Below are 14,621 nucleotides of genomic sequence, written 5' to 3'. Positions count from 1 at the left end.
GTTAACAGCATTGTTTTCATTATTTCATGTAGCTTTTTCTGGCAGCTGTTAACATGCAGGAAATTAATTCATGGCATTTTACGTTACAATTTTTGAAGAGTAAATCAATAAACAGCTTTTAAAAAGGTTTAGACTATATAGTCTCTTCACATGTTAAAATAGGTACCAACTTTTGACTAATTTGAAAAGGGAAATTATAAAGGTAAAGGTACCCCTGACCATTAGATCCAGTCGCGGATGACTCTGGGGTTGCGGCGCTCATCTCGCTTTATAGTCCAAGGTAGCCGGTGTTTGTCTGCAGACAGCTTCCGGGCCATGTGGCCAGCATGACTAAGCCGCTTCTGGCGAACCAGAGCAGTGCACGGAAATGCCGTTTACCTTCCCGCCGGAGCAGTACCTATTTATCTACTTGCACTTTGACGTGCTTTCAAACTGCTTGGTTGGCAGGAGCAGGGACTGAGCAACGGGAGCTCACCCCGTCGTGAGGATTCAAACCACCAACCTTCTGATCGGCAAGCCCTAGGCTCTGTGGTTTAGACCACAGCGCCACCCGCTGTGGGAAAATATAGGAACCAGTTATTTCATGGAGCTTCTGATGAGCAAGAGAAGAACATAATTTTAAGTGATAGATCAAAAACAGTTTTTGCTTGTTATTTCTAATGGCACAGTAATCCAGTTGATCCAATTCCATGGAGGATATTGTTCTGGTTCACATATCCTGCTAAGTCAAACTCTTCGTTCTGTAGGCTGCCTGGAATCCCTGTCAGGGGGTATTAATAAACAAACAAACAAACAAACAAACAAACAAACAAACAGCTTACCACCAATGTGTGAGTTCCTGGAGAAGGGATGGTGGCAACAATGGTTTTCTCCTGGTCCTCCTGTGGTGTTACTTTGAGCAAAGCCATGATCTGAATTAGCAAGTTGTCTGGACCAGAATCTGTGTTTTGTCTTGCTTTAGATGAGGGATAGAGAAGAAACTTGATCCAGTTCTCATCTGAAGCCAAATCTTTCAATTTTTTTGCCACTTGAAACAATGTGAGAGCCAAAGTTCCACGAGCCTTTGAAATTTGCACTCATCTGAATTTTGCTATGCAGCCCTCCAACCAATCTCTGTTTACAAAAAAATGCATAAGTTAGGGGGAAGTGTGCATAACGATAAATGTGTTCATGAAGATAGCTTGCAAAATAGCATTACATTATGAGCAGTTGCTTGCAAAGATGTACACATTAGTCAAAACCACTGGCAAAAATGAGTTCATTAGGAGAAATTCACACTAAATTGCTGAAGAACTTTTCGTGAAGATTTTTTTAAAACACACGCACACACAAATTTCTGTGGAGTAATGTGGAGAACTAAATTTAAAATGGCAGAAATGAGAAACTGAGAGAACTGAAATTGACAAATCTTTCCATTCTTGCTCCAGAAAAACCATGAGCAAGAACCAGTCCTTTTTTTCTGGGGGGACGCATACCCCTAAACATTTTGTGAATCTTTGTACTTTTGTCCATTTACTGTATTTATTTTTCCCTATTTGAACTATAAAATAGTGATTTTCTTGAGTCAAAATGAGAGTACCCCTCAACATTTTTTTTAAGAAAAAAAGCACTGGCAGTAAGTAAGGTACTGCAGCAGCAAGACCACAGTGGTCACAATCCCCTCTTTGGGAACCCAGACTCCTGTGTGTTCACCCTAAGTCATGCTTTGGCATACCCAACTAGTCCACGACCATTTTGCAAATGCAGACAATTATCTTGAACCCAGCTTAGGTTTATTTTCTATCGGGGGGGGGGGGAGATACCAGCAGGAGCTGCATGTACAAACTCTTGTACAAGTCTGCTGTTGGTTTAAAATTGGGACCACCTAGCCTATGAAAAGCAGTGGACAACAACTGGGTTGGACAAACATTCTGAACTGAGTATGTTTTAAAAGCAAGGTACCCAGAAAACTATGTAGAGCTTTTGTGGATTTCCAAGACTGTGGTGCAGACAAGTGGGCAGCAGAAATAAAACAACAGGTTTTGCCCATCTCTTGGCTAGATGTTTAACCAAAGTGCTTGATGTTATGTTTCACAAGCTGTTTTGTCTTGAGAGATGCATTTATATAATAGAATCATAGGTTCCCAATTACTGTTGTTGTGAATTTAATGGATATATTTCAACATTAAATCTTCTACTTACTGTTTGTGCCTCAGCAAAGTCACAGCAGACATCAATTTTTGCAGCTAAGCATCTTGGCATCACATGATGAAATGTGCATTATCCAGCACTCAATCAGTACATGTTACACAGGTTCCTTAAGAAAGACATGTCAGGGTGCAATACAACTTTAGGAAACCTTCCTACACAGGGATATTTACGTAGGCAGTCTTCATGTCTAATCGTTCTCTGCAAAGCTTGTGTATGAGATGTGATAAGAATAAAACAATGGAAACAATGGAATGGGTAGATGGTAAACTACATTATTTATTTGGCTCTTGTTTGTTTCAGTTCCAAATGGCGTGCAATCCAGTAATGCAATATGAAATATAAGCACTTAAATTTCATGCATTTATAAGGTTGCAATCCAAACTCCTGACTGGCCAGGTTGCAAGGGAGGTCCACCAATGCAGAAGACCTCAACACACCTGCAGAATCCCACCCCCCATATGGAGTTTTGCAAGGCTGGCAAAGAATCCACTGGATCCTGGGCCATCCCTGCTGCCATCCCATGGTGGCAACAGACTCTATCCAGGATTCTTTGTTATGCCAGCCTGGGAGCTGCTGTAGTGAAACTGCAATTTTAACTCCTCCCCATCCCTTCCATCCTGGCCAGTGCAAGCAACACAGCTGTGATTGAAGTAGGGACACTCTTTTAGGCCCTACGGCTGCCTCCCGGGGATTCTGGATAACTCTGTAAGACTTTTAAGGTGCCAAGACAATCCGTTGTAAAATTTGTACACGCCATACTTATATGCCATTAAAATCATCCTTCATCTGGGAATTTGCATCCTCTTGCCAGCTGCTGTTCTCAACTATATATTCATATGCATCCTTCTAGCAGTCTACTGGTGTTTTGCTTTAGCCCTTTGGTTAGGATTAGGGCACAGCTGGACAACACATCAGGAGATCTGGGATCCTGTGTCCCAACTTTTTCTCGAAAGGGTCAATGCAACTGCAGAGTGCCCTGCTTTGAATTGGAGTTAGGGCATTAGAGAAAGGACTTAAGTATTTTCCCTGTTCTTCAACATGCTTCTCTCCCCATTCCCCTTGGGCAAAATATGCAGGACCCCATCTCTCCCCGGTGGGGTAAAAGCACCTAAAAGGACAATTTTGAGAGAGGGGAAACTCTTAACTCCTAATCCACCTTTCCTCCACCCATTACAGCCTCCACTTGTTACTTTTCAGGGGAAATCACATGGTACACTCTGACATGTATAGTTTGACTCAGATGTATTCCCCTAGAGCTTGATTGGCAATAACTCAAGGTATCTCTGAGGCTCTTGTACCTGCTATGATCTGGTCTACTCAGAAAATGCATTACCTAAATACAGTTCAGGAACCTAGAGCTATCTATCTGAAACGTCTTTCGCCTGTCACCTCTTGATGTCCAAACAACTGTTTCAACTATCTTATTTTTAGTGTACCTGTCGAGCAGTCTAGAGGTGTCCTCTAACTGTAATTGCCTCCCTGCTTGTGCAGATATTAGAAATTCAATAATCCAGGAGACAGTTTCCTTATATAGATGCCTGAAGGAGTATGAGGACACATTCTTCTGCATCTCTCTGATAGAGCAAACACTTGTGGAAATATAAATCTTGGTCTAGTGCTATTTAATATACTCATTAACAAAGGGATAGAAAGTACAGAACTCAGATTTGCAAGTAATGCCAAACTGAGAGAGGCTGAAAGTGCTTTGCAATGACAGGGCCACAAATAAATATTTATCTTGATAAACTGGGGGGGGGGGAATTGGCAGAAATAAAAAGGGTTACATTTAACGAGCATAAATATAGCGTTCTGGAGATGGGTAAAAACAAATGCATAATTACTAGCTGGAATATGTCTTCCTAGCAAATAGCAGTGCGGAAATGGCTTCAGGGCAAGGGAGGGGGGGCCCTAACAGATAAGATGATTGATTAGCTATGTACTGCTGTGAAAATGCCATACTGGGCTCCATGGAAAGGAGCATTATGAGTAAAACAGAGGCGATAATTCTCCCCCACCCCTCTCCCTGGCATTAGGGAGGCTTTGTGTGAGTACTATGTCATTTCCAGACTTCAAAAAAGACACATGGAAGCTGGAAATAATCCAGAGCAAAGCAGCAGGATTGCTTAGAGGTCTGGAGAATATCCTTTCTAAGAAGACTGAAGGAGTGGAGCTTGTTTAATATGGGGAAGAGAGGATGGGGGTCTTCACATACACAGCTGCAGTCTGTGGTGTGCTTCCAAAGAACACATTTCTCACCTCACCTGCTGTTTCCAAGAGTGAGGCCTTAATTTCTTCCTGTACTGAGACTGGCACTGGACTTTCTCTTCCAAGCCTGTTTACCTATAATTCCGCTGGAATCGCCTGTGGTTGCAGAGCGTGAATTTTCGTTTTTTGCTTTAACTTTCTTGTGCTCCACCTTGGCTACTGTGCAGTTGAGAAGTGGCATGCAAATAGAAAAATACATTAAACACACACACACACACACACACACACACACACACACGTGGTTGCTTTAAATAGGATAATAATCAGTTGTTTCTGACACCCCAGTAAAGACAAGAAGGTACAGTGGGTTCAAACCATAACCCCAAAGATTTAGCCTGAATGCTACAAACAATGGTTTAAGGTGGGTTACACCATTGAAACACAATATTTAAAGCAAATTAAAACAACTTTAGAAAGCATACTGTCCCCAACCATGGAAGCAGAGCATAGCTTCCATCATGGCTAGCCACCATCATTAGACGTAAGCAGTATATCTAGGTGCTACTTTCAGCTGTATTTCCATTGGCATCTCTAGGTGGGGTAAGGGGGCAATAATAGCATTAGGTAGGATTCCTGCTTCTGAGAGGGGAGTGTGGATGTAAGGAGGCAGTGGTTCCCACCTCATTCCATGTATGTCACAATCAGTCATGTTTCCATTCTGCTGCAGTTCAGCCTATGCTAAAACGTATGCTGCTCAACTTGCTGTCCAATTACATTGAAACTAATGTAATTTATCACGGAATTAATAACAGAACTGATTTCAGTGCATTTGAATGGAAGGGCAGTGTCAAAAACAATTCAGAAATAACATAATTATTTCCATAATATCTGGGGCAAAAGTCAATGGTAGTGAATACTGCTCATATTCACTTGCGTGATTTCCGTTCCTGAACTCCAGACGAACATGAAAATTGCATGCAAAATGCAGTATGCAAATTGCAGCACACAAAATGCAAATGGCAGCAATTTCCTCCCCCATTTCCATTTCTAATGGAATTCTCCAGCAAACCTAGAGGGAGTTGGACTTTTTGATTCCTATTTACAGAGCAACCCTAACCACATCTACTCTGATGTAGATCTTAAAGAATTCAATGAGGCTTACTCCCAGGTGGGTAGGGTTAGGATTGCATCTTAAGACCCCTCCAGCCAGCACTTTCTAGTATGCTAAATGGACCCTTTTTATTCCATGTGTCATGGGAAAAGTTCCCTTCAAATGTTGTTGCAGTTTTGACTCTGTTTTGACTCTGTTTCACTTTAGTTCTCCTATGTCTATAGGGACTTCTGAGTTTCATCTGAATAGTGCAGAATAAGTTGATCATGATATCTGTCAGTGGGTGGTGTTTCTAAACAAGGCCCTGGAGGCCTACAACTGGTACAAGAATTTTCCAAAGTGCATAACTGAACAGGCCAAAAAACCATCCCACTTTGGGTCTTACAGTTCCATTAGAGAACTATTACTTATTCCTCTTGATTTTCAGAATAGAATAGGATACAAATCATGGTACAAAATAGCTTTGGGTTTTCTCATAAAGCAGAAGAGGCATAAGAAGCTGCTGCTTTGTAACATACCACAATCGGCAACAGAACCAAAACAACATTGAAAAAAATGATTAGCACAAAAGGAAATAGGTGTAAACCATATCATTCAAAAGCAAAAGATACAAAGGTGTGTCTATGTGGTTTTGGAATGTCATACCTTGCAGTTTAACATGGTTTATACATGATGTTTCAAATGTACACATAAATTGCAGTAGCTGTCAATAATTCATGCTTGTTCTGTATCTGAAAAGGTCATGAAAATTTCAGACGACACATACACGCACACCCCAGGTTCAGAGCAAATTAATGAGTCCTGCCCCCTGCAAAAGAAAAAGAAAAAAACATTGGCTTCAGGGGAAAAGAATGATTTCTGACATGAACCTTTCATTAAATCTCATAATTGCCAAGTATAATGTACAGCGAATAATCCAGAAGTAAGGGGAAATCTTTAAAATATATTGATCTTTTTTTAGACCTCAGGCTTGTTGGCATAATTCTCCTTCCCTGTGCTAGATCAAAATACTTTACCCTTTTTCTCCTTTGCATAATCTCATCCTTTTAAAAAAGAAATGATTGGGCTTGTAGCTAACAGGATTATCAGTCTAAAGCTCAGAAAGTGCCTACTGTGTGGTGTACATAAGTCGTTGGAAATGGATTTTAATGCTTGTTTAATGGTGGCTAAGCATGGATGCATGTGGCTGTTAGGAAATCAATAAAATCTGGAAGGTAGTTATGATGGGATGATTAGCTGCTTGTGCGTAAAATCGTGCTCCCTCAGAGTTTGTGCGGCTCCACAAACCTCTGTGTGTGACAGAGCTCCTCAAACATGTCTGCTCTAGTCACTCGTAGAGTCTGACAGTGGCTGTCTGCGGAAGCGCTTCCAGCAAAGAAGCTCCTTAACGGAAACGCGTCTCCTGGACTCACGACGTGGCAGCTTCCGGCGAAGCATGGGTCTCCCTATGGTTGCTTCTGACACCTCCCCGCTGTTCTCGCTGGACGTGTCTCTCACCCCTCCCTCTTCCCTGCTAGTTCCTGCCTTGGCTGCTGCGTCTCTCTCAGCATTCATGAGATCCTCCTCCAGAGTACCCTCTCTCCCCCTGCTGGTCCCTGCTTTAGCTGCTGACTCCCTCCCAGCCTCTGGGAGCCCTACCACCTCCCTTTCCTCTGATGTCAGTTCCCTGACATCCACCTCCCCTCCAGGGCCCCCTTCCCCCCCGCCCATACTCTCTCCTCTGGGCGGTGAGGAGCTAAAACCCCGAAAAGAATCCTCTTCATCTTCAGACGTCTCGAACATTTCCCTCCATCGGTCTTCGTTCCGGCTCGCTGAATCCTCCTCCGCCTCGGAATCAGAGAACCCCTCCAACTCTTCTTCTTCGTCGGTGGTGGCAAAGTATTCCCTCCGGAACCTCGCCACTGGCTGAGGTTTACGAGGGAATCTCTGATGAAAAGTTTCTATTAAAGCCTCGTCATCTACTTCCTCTGCCATGACCCAGGTGTTTTCCGACTCCGGCTCCCCTTCCCACATTACCAAATACTCTACTTGATCTCCCTTCCACCTGGAATCGAGAATCTCCGCTACATGGTAGCTGTGTTCCTTTTCCTCCATTGCTGGTCCCCTATTGACCCTCCCTTCTCTGTCCCCTTTATACGGTGACAGCAACGACCTGTGGAACACTGGGTGCAGCTTCATGTGGTTCGGTAACCGGAGTCTGAAAGCCACTGGGTTGACCTGCTGCGTGACTTCAAATGGGCCCAGCCTTTTGGGTCTTAACTTCTTACAACCCCCTTTGAATGGTAACCCTTGGGTAGACAGCCACACCTGGTCCCCCACCCTAATGCTTTCACCTTCCCTTCTGTTTTTGTCTGCCTGCCTCTTATATTCCTCCTTAGCCCTGTTTAAGTTAAGTTGGAGCTGGCGATGGATCGCTTCCATTTCTTCAACCAACTGTTCTGCAGCTGGAACGCTCCAGTTCTCCCCTCCCCCCCTGGGAAGGCTCGGGGATGGCACCCGTGATTAGCCAAAAAGGGGCTCATCCCCGTGGACACGTTCTCTGCATTGTTGTAGGCAAATTCTGCCAACGCCAGCTTCTCCACCCAATCATTCTCTCTGTCATTCACATAACACCTCAAATATTGCTGGAGGACACCATTAGCTCTTTCCGCCTGCCCGTTGGTTTCTGGATGACGGGCAGTTGAGAAATTAACCTCTACATGCAGTAAGCTCATGAGCTTCCTCCAGAACCTGGAAGTAAATTGTTTCCCACGGTCAGAAACCACCCTCAAGGGGGCGCCATGCAACCTAAACACATTTTCTACAAACAATTTAGCGGTTTCTTCTGCTGTGACCGCATGTGAGCAGGCTATAAAGTGGGCCATCTTGGTTAACAGGTCTACCACAACCATGATGGCTGTTTTCCCTCTAGACCTTGGCAGATCAGTCATGAAATCTATTGCCACTGTTTCCCATGGTCTTTCAGGTGTGGGTAGTGGTTCTAATAAACCTGCTGGTGCCCGCCTCTCCCCCTTGGCTCGTTGGCATTGGTCACACCCTCTCACATACTCCCGCACATCTTCCCTGACCTTGGGCCACCAGAATTCCCTGGTAACCAGCCACATGGTTTTGTGTTGCCCAAAATGCCCTGCTGTGGGGCTATCGTGCAGTTGCTTGAGTACCTTTTCCCTCAATTCCCCTTCAGGTATATATAACGCTCCCTTGTAGTACAATGCCCCGTTTCTCTCCTCAAAACCCCCGGGTTTGTCTCCCTCCCTCCTGAGACCCCTGAGTTTGTCCTGGGCGTATTCATCCTGCACCGTTCCCTCTACCAGTTCCCTTTGCCCCACCAATGCCGCCCCACACACCCAGCGGTCCTCTGGAATGACATGGGTCTCTTCGGGTGCTCCCTCCCCCTCCAAATATTCAGGTTTGCGTGAGAGAGCGTCCGCCCTAACGTTCTCTGGGCCTGGCACGTAACAAATCTCAAAGTTAAATTTGGAGAACTCCTGGGCCCATCTCAACTGCTGTTGGTTGAGCACTCGCGCAGTTCTCCAATACTCTAGATTCTTATGGTCCGTGCACACTTGCACCTTATGTTGTGCACCAATTAGCAGGTGCCTCCATCTCCGGAAAGCCTCATGAATAGCAAGAAGTTCCCGGTCGTACACCGTGTAGTTCCTCTCGGATTTGTTCAGCTTTCGCGAAAAGAAGGCACACGGTCTCCACTCTGACTCCTCCTTCCCCGGCTGCAGAAGAAGAAGCACCGCCCCTATGGCTCTGTCAGATGCGTCTGTTTCGACCCTCAGCTTTTTTTGTAAATCCACATGCAGAAGTTGTCCTTCAGAGGCGAAGGCCCTTTTCAGTTCCTCAAACGCTCGCTCCGCCTCCGCCGTCCAAACAAACTTCTTTTTACTGCTGAGACAGTCCGTAATGGGCGCCGTCAGGTGGGGGAAGTTTCGGATGAACTTACGATAAAAGTTTCCAAACCCTAGGAACCTCTGCACATCCTTCTTGGTTTTGGGTGTTTTCCATTCCAGCACTGCTTGAACCTTGCCGGGATCCATGGCCAATCCCTTGTCTGACAGGCGGTACCCCAGGAATTCCACCTCCTTGGTATGAAACTGACACTTCTCCAGTTTCACCCACAGCCTGTTGGCTTGCAGCCTGCTCAACACTTCTCTGACGTCTCTCACATGTTGCTCCTCATTCTCCGAATACACCAACACATCATCTAGGAAGGCCACACAATTCTTGTAGAGCAAAGGCCCCAGTACGTGGTTCATGAACGATTGAAAACACGCGGAGCCTGCTTGTAATCCAAAAGGCATCACGAGATATTCAAATGCCCCCAAAGGGGTGAACATGGTGGTTTTCCATTCATCCCCTTTCCTTATACGTATCAGGTTGTACGCCCCCCTTAGGTCCAGCTTTGTAAAAATCTTTCCCTTCCGCACCCTGGTCAAAATATCATCAATCCTGGGCATAGGGAAAGCCACCGGTTCTGTCACTGCATTTAACCGCCTGAAATCACATACAAGTCTCGGCTTGTCCGTGTGCTTTTTATCCACAAAAAACACTGGGCTACCCCCCGCTGCTTTGGACTCTCTGATGAAGCCTCTCTTCAGGTTCTTGTCAATGAACTCTCGCAACTCCTGCATTTCCCTGTCTGACATGGCATACAACTTGCCTACAGGAAGCTGTGCTCCAGGGAGTAAATTGATCTGGCAATCAAAGGGCCTATGCGGGGGTAGTTGGTCAGCTTCCTTCTCGCTGAACACGTCGCTGAGATCTGCATACTGTGGTGGTACCTTCACCTTCTCCATTACTTCAGTCCCTGCTGGGGTGGCTTGGGCCCCTGCTGAACCCTTTTCCCCCTTGCAGTGTTCTAAGCAATGTGCTGAACCGAAGGAAACCACTCTTTGATGCCAGCCCACCAGCGGATCATGTAGGGCTAGCCAGCTCATTCCCAAAATAATGGGAGCGCCTCCCAAGGTGGCCACATTAAACGCTATCAGTTCTGTGTGCCTTGCCACCCTCATTATCATTGGGACGGTCTGCAAGCTGACTCCTCCTCCCAACAGCTCCCTGCCATCGATCGTGGTCACCTGCAGGGGGTTGCTTAAAGGGATCGTCTGTATCTGGTGTTCAGCAGCAAACTCCTTGCTCATAAAATTGCAGGAGCTGCCTGAGTCCAACAGCGCCTTTATTTTTAGGGGGTGTCCATTTTGCAGCTCTAGCGACACTTCAATCACTAGAGCAGGTTGAGGAGCTTCTGGCACGGGCACTTTCACTGCTCTTTGGCCTGGCTGCAGTGCCCCGACTGTGGCAACCAGGCGTTGGCTTTTACCTGCTCCGTTTCTCCCTGCTCTCCTCCCTCAACAGCTCCCACCATCCCTTGCCATTCCTTCCTCTGGGGGCAGACTCTGGCAAAGTGGCCTGGCTGTTGGCAGAGATAGCATTTCCGGGCACCCTTTCCCTCCTTCTTAGCCCCCTCACTGGGCTTTGAAACTGCGCGCGCGCGCGCTGTTCCGATTTCCATCGGCTCTGCCGGCGGGAAAGCGGGCTCAGGAATGTCTGGAATGCGGAACTCCTTCCAACGTTCCCCTCTCCCTTCCCGCCTCTCCAAGGCTCTTGCCTCCTGGCGCGCTCCTATGGTCAGCGCAGATTTGGTCAGCTGATCCATAGACACCGCCCTGGGGCTCCGGGACAGTTCGTCTTTCACAGCCGAAGAAAGACCTTCTTCAAATAGCATCTGAATGGGGGCCGCCGATAAATCCCACCCCAATCTGTGAACCAGCATGGTAAATTCAGTCCAGTACTCACGGACAGATCGGCTTCCCTGCTTGCAAGCCATTAGCTGTCTGCGCACCACCCCTTCCTCAATATCGCTGGAAAACATGATATCCATTGCACGAAAGAACTTCATAGTGTCCTTTAGGATGTCATTGTGTGTTGCCATCAGGGGTCGAACCCAGTCCCGCGCCCCCTTCTCAAGATGCCCAATTACGAAAGCAACTCGCGATTCCTCATCAGGGAACTCATCAAACTGCACATTAAGGGCATATTGCATCTCTGTCCTAAAGGCATGGTAATCCTTGGGGTCCCCCCCAAACTTCTGCACCAATCCTGGTACCTTTCTGGGGAACTGAGTGGTTCTCCCCTTCTTGTCTGCATCCTGAGCCCTTCTCTCCTCAAGCCTCGCCGTCTGCAGCGCAAGTTGGACTTCCAACGCTCGGTACCTTTCTTCCAAGCTTGGACCAGCTCCAACCCCTGCTCCTCCGGTTCCGGCTGGGTCGCTCATGATGCTTTCTCCTGCACAGGCAGCGTACAGAGACTGTCAGACTGCTATGATGGGATGATTAGCTGCTTGTGCGTAAAATCGTGCTCCCTCAGAGTTTGTGCGGCTCCACAAACCTCTGTGTGTGACAGAGCTCCTCAAACATGTCTGCTCTAGTCACTCGTAGAGTCTGACAGTGGCTGTCTGCGGAAGCGCTTCCAGCAAAGAAGCTCCTTAACGGAAACGCGTCTCCTGGACTCACGACGTGGCAGCTTCCGGCGAAGCATGGGTCTCCCTATGGTTGCTTCTGACACCTCCCCGCTGTTCTCGCTGGACGTGTCTCTCACCCCTCCCTCTTCCCTGCTAGTTCCTGCCTTGGCTGCTGCGTCTCTCTCAGCATTCATGAGATCCTCCTCCAGAGTACCCTCTCTCCCCCTGCTGGTCCCTGCTTTAGCTGCTGACTCCCTCCCAGCCTCTGGGAGCCCTACCACCTCCCTTTCCTCTGATGTCAGTTCCCTGACAGTAGTATTAGGGCTGAGATTCAGGAGATTCCGATTTGCTTCTAAACTCAGCCATTGACATTTATTCCAGCATCCAAAGCAATTGATGACAGCTTCTGGGACATGTTCTCAATTAGGCTTTAGACATGCATTTCTTGAAAACCAGCTCCCAATGTCACATGCCAAGGTGCTTCTTAAATTGAATAGACTTCAAAAAATTAATTATAACATGTCAGTGAAGTTTTGCTGTCCACAAAGAAACAAATGAAAAATGCCACTAGGCCTGTCCAAATTTTCGGGCAGTCCTAAAGTAGTTGTTCTGATCTTGCTGATCTGGCCTCTGGCATGGTTACGTTCAATTCCCCATATTCAAAATAGGAAAAATTAGTGCATACTTTACAGGGATATTGTAGGGAGCACTTGTGCAAGAACTTTAGAGTGCCTGGATGGATGGATTTATTTGTATGAACAGGAACAAAAATACTTTGGATCATTCTGTTCAGAAATTTTTGTGTGAATGTGTGTACTCTGGCGCCCACTTTAAAAACACGGATGGTGCTCCCTTTTAAACAAGGCATTTTTGAAAGTTGCTGCAGGTAGAACAACAAACAGTGGAGCTTTGGTTTTCAAACATAATCCATTCCGAAAGACCGTTCGACTTCTGAAATGTTCAAAAACTGAGGATCAATGGGCTGGTTTCAAAGTCAATGGAAAGTCAATGGGAGGAAATGAAAAGTGTGTCTTAGAAGCCATTGGACTTCCAAGGCGCATTTGAAAATGGAAGCAATTACTTCTGGATTTTTGGTGTTTGGGTTCCAAATTGTTCGGTTTCCGAGACTCTTGAAAACTGAGGTTCCACTGTATTGTGAAGCTAGCACAGGATTGCCTTATAACACAAAAGATTCGGTGAGATCTGCAGGGGGAAAGTGTTGCTAAAACCATACCTGCTCATTTCCCCCTCTAAATCCCCACAACCATTTTTTAAACCTTTCCTTCATCCCAGTGAAATCCTTCCTGGAAAAGAACCACAACAACAGTATTCAGAAATGCAAAGCCTCTGCGCATGGAAGTGAAGCAGCCATTGATGGACCCATCCTTTGTACATCTAACCATTTTTAAGCCATCAAAGGCAGTGGCCAACACTACAGGTGGTTCCATAAGTTTATTACTCATTTTGTGAAGCAGTACTTCTTTTGGCCCATCATGAACAGGGGTGGTCCATCCCATTTCATCACCTGAGGCAAAATGGGAAGGTACCAGCCTGCATGTTTACTGCCTGTCACACACTGCCTGCCCCTTCGAAGCCCATGCCAAAACCTCGCTTACTGGGTCATGTGGCTGTGGCTTCCAGGTTCTGGCAAGATCTTGCAAGAGCCCCTCACCATCTCACAGGACTCTCACAAGATCTTGCCAGAACCCAGAAGCCACTGCAGCCACTTCTTGTTTTTCCAGTGGTGGGGGAAAGGGATGTCGGAACATGCCTGGGGGGCACACGGAGCCCCTGGAATGAGACAGACCTCTCCAGGCATCTTCCTGATGAAGTGCAGCCCAGGACATTCACAAATCAGTCCCGGTGTGCACCAGCGACACATATAAAAAGACATGTGCATGCTCACTCAGCAGAGTATAGCGAAAACGATCGTGGAACATGAGTGTGTGCATTCTAAGTATTTATTAAGCAATATATACAGGACGAAGTAATCATGGTGTCCTCTCACTTCTTCTCCAAGAGGGAGTAAAGAAGTACAAAAGTACAGTACAGCGGAAGAGAGATTAGTCTAACTTCCGTTCTCACACTTTCCAAGTCTAGAAAGTAAACACTAACATGTGATGCAACAATCACACATCCAGCAACGGAGGAATGAAATGCTAACAGGGACATGCTCTTGGAGGCTCCCCTTGGATTCCACTACCTGAGATGGCTGCTTCAATCTGCCTCATGGCTGGCCCTAGTCAGGAATGTACCTTCAGCCAGTTTAATCAAGGGACACTGAAGTCTCATGTTATAAGTAAGAGAAGGTGAAAAAATGCCTGTCTCATGTTTTTCCACACCGATAGTGACCTTTATAAATCTCTGGCATGCTCCCATCCACCCACACTGTTGTCATTTCTCTAAACTAAAAGGGCACAAAACCAATTGCATTGGCCTTTTCTTGTAGGAAAGGTATCCCAGTGTGGAAAATCTAATGTGTTTTTGAGGCCTGAAAATTAAGCCGATGTTTTCACACTTCCATTTCTTAACCTCATCTCTTTTTTCTTAACCTCATTTCTTAACCTCATCTCTAGTGCTATTGTTTTATTTCTATATTCATATAGCCTGTTTGTGCATATCCACGTATGTTCAAATATTCTCAGA

The 14,621-nt window shown here is 46.1% G+C and overlaps 1 protein-coding gene and 1 long non-coding RNA gene across 6 annotated transcripts in view; one reads left to right on the top strand and one right to left on the bottom strand.

Moving 5' to 3' along the window:
* PLCB1 (phospholipase C beta 1) overlaps window positions 1-14,621 on the top strand; it is a 497,312-nt gene that overhangs the window by 427,941 nt on the left and 54,750 nt on the right. The window lies entirely within an intron of this gene.
* LOC309528307 overlaps window positions 1-14,621 on the bottom strand; it is a 31,007-nt gene that overhangs the window by 2,872 nt on the left and 13,514 nt on the right. Inside the window, exons 2-5 of one of the 3 annotated variants that reach the window (XR_014217638.1) lie at window positions 6,152-6,314; window positions 5,076-5,176; window positions 2,182-4,614; window positions 822-1,113 (exon numbers count right to left, since the gene is read on the bottom strand). This is a non-coding gene — a long non-coding RNA (uncharacterized lncRNA). Of the gene's footprint in view, window positions 1-442; window positions 761-821; window positions 1,114-2,181; window positions 4,615-5,075; window positions 5,177-6,151; window positions 6,715-14,621 lie in introns of those variants that run through there. The other 2 variants (XR_014217640.1, XR_014217639.1) reach the window with 2 other exon arrangements.

This window comes from Podarcis vaucheri, assembly GCF_965113315.1.
Source record: "Podarcis vaucheri genome assembly, chromosome: 3".
In the NCBI taxonomy this organism is placed as follows: domain Eukaryota; kingdom Metazoa; phylum Chordata; class Lepidosauria; order Squamata; family Lacertidae; genus Podarcis; species Podarcis vaucheri.
Note: the sequence above shows the minus strand (reverse complement) of the source record. Positions and strands in the feature narration are given on the sequence as shown.